Here is a 6,000-nt window from a genome sequence, read left to right on the forward strand (position 1 = left end):
TATCAGAGCTCAGCAGGAGCGTTATTGAGTCCGTAGAGCTCAGAACCGCAGTAAATAACCGCTGATAGCGCAGGTGCTAATGAAGCTGTCTCGGTTTGCAGAAATTGAGACCGTCACAGTTTACATTGTGTATGCACTTCCAAAACAGGCATGACAAACCAAATATGTGACCTTGTGAGGGACACAAATGTATTTACACGTGACGGATGCTCGGGAGACAGGTATTGTGTTGACTTTACATTAGTATGCTATTCAAATGCTAAGAATTAACAAAAACGCAGCCTTGAATGCTTGAAAGCACCTGTTGTCGGGGAAAATGGCCTTGAGCGGCTGAATTTGCAGAACATATCTGCGGCGATTGCCTATCTCAAGTATCCACCCACACTCCGCCTACATGAACAGATACGCCATCCAATCCCGACAGCCTGACTCTGCCTTTGTCTGTCAAGGCCAGCTGAGCGGTGTACATGCCCGCTGTGGACGTCTACAGGTCTGAATAAGCTGTTGGAATCCAGGGCTGGCGGATAGTTATTCATGACCTTGACAGTGCAGTGAGGCAAGTCAAAGAAATACGAAAGTGGGGTCAGAGTGAGAGTTGTCGCATATAGCTGGAGAGGGAGTTGATAGCAGGTGTGTTCGGTGTAGCTCAAGCATAAAACAAACCAGTAGATTCAATATAAGAACTAAAAGACATTTGTGATATTTACTTCTTTGCACACATATACAGAAAAACGTACATTATCTAAGCTTTTTGGCATTTATTTAAGAAGAAAGAGGGAACTATGTAGAGGACCGTATTAGGATGCAGTGCAGGCTGGATGAAAACCAATATTTCCCATACATTCATCATGGCTAAATGTATTCTGAGTATCACTGGACAGACAGGCATATTTGGGGGGGGGGGGGGGGATGCACACGGCTTGTGCTACAGACATGAATAACACCTCAAATCTCGCAGAGAAGTTTGCTTTCTAAGCAATTAAATATACGACTTGACTACGGTTGATAAAATTGGTGAAAAAAGTAGTGTGGACATAGTGTGAACAATTATGGCTTGGGCCATTGAACAACCACTGATCAACCACCCAGAACACCCTATTAACCATATAAAAACACCCTGGAAATCACCGGAACACCCTAGCAGCCATCTTGTAACACACTGACAACCACTAAAATCATAATGTAAGCAATTTTGACTTGAGCTTGTAAACAACCACCTAGCAACCACCCAGAACACTCTAAAAACCAAACAGAAATGGCTAGCCTGGCAACTATCCAAAACCATAGCAACCATCTAACAATGTAATGGTAATCACAGAACACCCTATAGACCAAATAGAAACACCCTGGTAACTATTCAAAATACCATAGCAATGCAATGGTCACCACCCAAAATACCATTGCAACCATATAGAAAATGCCCTGGTGATCACCCAGAAGACCATAGCAACAGTCAAGCAACACCCTTACAACCCCCAAGAAGACCATAGCAACAGTCAAGCAACACCCTGACAACCCCCAAGAACACCATAGCAACAGTCAAGCAACACCCTGACAACCTCCCAAAACACCATAGCAACACCCTGACAACCCCCAAGAAGACCATAGCAACAGTCAAGCAACACCCTGACAACCCCCAAGAACACCATAGCAACAGTCAAGCAACACCCTGACAACCCCCCAAAACACCATAGCAACAGTCTAGGAACACCCTGACAAACATCCATTTTTGACTTGGGCCATTACACAACCATATAGCAACCACCCAGAACACTCTATAAACCAAACAGAAATGCCCTGGCTTTTACAAAATTTTTAGAGGCACCCTGACAACCACTAAATAATACCCTAGCACCCATCTGGCAACGCCTTGAACCACCTACAAATAAAAGCAACAATTTTCCATGGGCAAACACTGCAAAGTCAAATTTGGCTCACAATATTTTCCAAAGCTCCCTTCTAATTCTGAATTGTTTTTGTCCATTATATATTATGAGTTGAATAAAAAAGGCACAAAAAACACAAACCAAAGCAAAACAATTACACTACAAATAAAAAAATTAAATGGGACACCAACATTGAACAAACCCAGCACATGCAGACACAGTGCTCCACTAGGTGTCACTGTGGGCCCACTCTGCACCGTGACCCGCCCGTGGCCCTAAAACAGGAAGGCTGTTCCCTGTGGACTACCATCCTGTATGATGGAGAAGCTAAAACTTGCACAGAGCATCCTGTTATTCTGCCCAACAGCTCAGGTGCCTGCATTCAGAGTCTCTGTCTACGGCACGCTCACAAAACACACACCAGAGCCCCGCGGCATGTCTGTATGTGTGTGTGTGGGTGCGAGGAAATTACAGTACAGTCTTGTGCTAGTGGAGCAAGACTGCATGCATTATTTTATAAGTGAACCCGGGGCAGCTCCTGATGGGAATAAAACCAGCCAATATAAAATACAGTATTTTCATACTGCAAGGTGGAGTGAACATGACTATCTATCTATCTATCTATCTATCTATCTATCTATCTATCTATCTATCTATCTATCTATCTATCTATCTATCTATCTATCTATCTATCTATCTATCTATCTATCTATCTATCTATCTATCTATCTATCATTTGGACGATTGGTCTGTCTGTCTGTCTGTCTGTCTGTCTGTCTGTCTGTCTGTCTGTCTGTCTGTCTGTTGTTTGATCAATTGATCTATGTCTCTCCCTGTCTATTTGTTGTTTGGTCGATCGGTCTGTCTATCTGTCTGTCTGTCTGTCTGTCTGTCTGTGTCTGTCTGTCTCTCTGTCTGTCGATTGGTCTGTATGTCTGAGTGTCTGTCTGTCTGTCTGTCTGACTCTCTGTCTGTCTGTCTGTGTTTGTGTCTGTCTGTGTCTGTATATCTCTGTCTGTCTATCTGTCTGAGTGTCTGTCTGTCTGTCTGTGTCTGTATATCTCTCTGTCTGTCTATCTGTCTGTCTGTCTGTCTGTCTGTGTCTGTATATCTCTCTGTCTGTCTATCTGTCTGAGTGTCTGTCTGTCTGTCTGTCTGTCTGTGTGTGTCTGTCTGGATGTCTGTGTGTGTCTGTCTGTCTGTCTGTCTGTCTGTCTGTCTGTCGTTTGATCAATTGATCTATGTCTCTCTCTGTCTATCTGTTGTTTGGTCGATCGGTCTGTCTGTCTGTCTGTCGATTGGTCTGTATGTCTTTGTCTGTCTGTCTGTCTGTCTGTCTTTCAGACTCTCTGTCTGTCTGTCTGTGTGTCTGTCTATCTGTCTGTGTGTCTGTCTGTCTGTCTGTGTGTCTGTCTATCTGTCTGTGTTTGTGTCTGTCTGTCTGTCTGTGTTTGTGTCTGTCTGTCTGTCTGTCTGTCTGTCTGTCTCTCGATTGGTCTATCTATCTATCTATCTATCTATCTATCTATCTATCTATCTATCTATCTATCTATCTATCTATCTATCTATCTATCTATCTATCTATCTATCTATCTATCTATCTATCTATCTATCTATCTATCTATCTATCTATCTATCTATCTATCTATCTATCTATCTATCTATCTGTCTGTCTGTCTGTCTGACTCTCTGTCTGTCTGTCTGTCTGTGTTTGTGTCTGTCTGTCTGTCTGTCTGTGTCTGTATATCTCTCTGTCTGTCTATCTGTCTGAGTGTCTGTCTGTCTGTCTGTCTGTCTGTGTCTGTATATCTCTCTGTCTGTCTATCTGTCTGACTGTCTGTCTGTCTGTCTGTCTGTGTCTGTATATCTCTCTGTCTGTCTGTCTGTCTGTCTGTCTGTCTGTCTGTCTGTGTGTGTCTGTCTGGATGTCTGTGTGTGTCTGTCTGTCTGTCTGTCTGTCTGTCTGTCGTTTGATCAATTGATCTATGTTTCTCTGTCTATCTGTTGTTTGGTCGATCGGTCTGTCTGTCTGTCTGTCTGTCGATTGGTCTGTATGTCTTTGTCTGTCTGTCTTTCAGACTCTCTGTCTGTCTGTCTGTCTATCTGTCTGTGTGTCTGTCTGTCTGTCTGTGTGTCTGTCTATCTGTCTGTGTTTGTGTCTGTCTGTCTGTCTGTCTGTCTGTCTATCTGTCTGTGTTTGTGTCTGTCTGTCTGTCGGTCTGTCTGTCTGTCTGTCTGTCTGTGTGTCTGTCTGTCTGTCTGTCTGTCTGTCTGTCTGTCTGTCTCTCGATTGGTCTATCTATCTATCTATCTATCTATCTATCTATCTATCTATCTATCTATCTATCTATCTATCTATCTATCTATCTATCTATCTATCTATCTATCTATCTATCTATCTGTCCGTCCGTCCGTCCGTCCGTCCGTCTGTCTGTCTGTCCACTTTAGTCTTGGCTGAAAGAAAATCAAAACAAGTCAAATGTATAACAGCCGTGTAACATTTGCTTTATTACTGTAAAACTACATATTATCTAAGTGGGGACATTGAACAAGAAGTTTTGTTCACTACCAAAAGTACGAGGTCTGATTAGCTAAACTAGGTCAGAAGTTGAAATTGAGTTCACTACAAAAATAAATATGTGTTTAACTATAAGTAGTCAGGGGTTCACTGGGGAAATATGGCCTATGAAACAGATGAATCTCATAAAGAGGTTTATCCTGTCTGTCTGCTTACTGTATATTTGTCATGAGGTGAGATCTTCACCCCGAAGAAATTACTTCAAGAAATTAAACTGGGAAAGCAACAAGTGCTTTGAGTATTGTTTACAATATCTGTTACAATATGATCTTTCATAGTCCAGTTCCTTACAAACTGTTGGGTTGTTTTTAATCATGTTTTTTTTTTTTCACAGAAATGATGGGAATACGGGTTCCACAATATATTTACAGTAAATACCCTGATTTACCCTGAAAAATACCCATAGTTCTATTCAAAAAGCAGTTGAAGAGTTAGGCCTACTCTTATGATAGTCTGTCATTGTTTTAGACTGCCGGCAAAGGCTAATCAGATTCTTTTCAAGGCGTCCAGAGAGAGAAAAAAATCAATACTATATAAGCAGACTTGATGAATTAGAAATTTGTACTCAGTATGAATATTGATCAGCTTCAATCGGGCGGGTTATGGCAGCTTATGCAACAACAACAAAAATCAATAGGCCTTACAGAAACTGAAATTAAAAAAAAATGTAAGGAGTTTTTCATACAGTAATTGCCAAGTAAAAGAAAAGATATCTTCAGCTGTATTTGAAGGTTTGGATAAAAGAAGCTGCTATTCAGGATTGACAGTAAATAACCGAAAGTTGCTGTATTTTGCAGTATATATGTGAGTCCTGTATGTATGTGGATAAATTTGAATGTACTATTCTGTATATTAAACATTAAATATTTCGCTGGGCAATAATAAACAGATGTAAAATCCAGACAAAAGGGTGAGATGATGGAGAAACGGGAAGTAGCTCACCGTTGAAAGTAGAAGGGTGTGATCATCTTGGAGGCGAGGGGAAGGTGGAGGCTTTTCTGCTCTGGTTCTGGGTGATGCTCTTGGTTCTAATCATCAAGGAGATTGTAAATGTCTCAGTCAGACACTGAGGATCCAGACAGGGCAGGATACGACAATCAATCTCAGTTAGGATGGAGTGGGCTCTGCAAGAACACATAGACATAAACACAAACAATCATGCTTCTTGTTAATTTGCCATATATACAGCAATTTCTTTCCCCAAGCACAACAATGTGACATGCAAGCATGACTGGGAGCTTTAGAAAAACGGCAACAGTGAAGATGGTTTTAGATCGTTTTAGTCAAAACGGCAGAAAATCTTTTTTTTTTTTTTTTTTTTTAATAACTGTAATCATTGTTGTGAGCCTGACCTAAGGAATCTACCAAGACCAGATTATTAAAATAAGCTAAATTAATCAAAAGTTATTAGCATTTTTAGAAATGTCATTATAACTGTCTATCTAAACTTTTTGAGTATATTCAGGCCATGGTCCTGAAGACACATACAGAGTTTTATAACAACACGCTAATGTGCTCGAAATACAGCCGACACTA

At 41.1% G+C, this 6,000-nt stretch overlaps 1 protein-coding gene across 1 annotated transcript in view; it reads right to left on the reverse strand.

The window, feature by feature from the left end:
* ccdc33 (coiled-coil domain containing 33) overlaps positions 1-5,582 on the reverse strand; it is a 34,867-nt gene extending 29,285 nt beyond the window's left edge. Inside the window, exon 1 of the mRNA XM_067436720.1 lies at positions 5,407-5,582. The gene's annotated coding sequence lies outside the window, so the exon portion shown is untranslated. The remainder of the gene's footprint in view (positions 1-5,406) is intronic.
* Between the last annotated feature and the right edge of the window lie 418 nt (positions 5,583-6,000).

The sequence above is a fragment of the Pseudorasbora parva genome, chromosome 25 (genome assembly GCF_024679245.1).
Source record: "Pseudorasbora parva isolate DD20220531a chromosome 25, ASM2467924v1, whole genome shotgun sequence".
Lineage (NCBI taxonomy): Eukaryota > Metazoa > Chordata > Actinopteri > Cypriniformes > Gobionidae > Pseudorasbora > Pseudorasbora parva.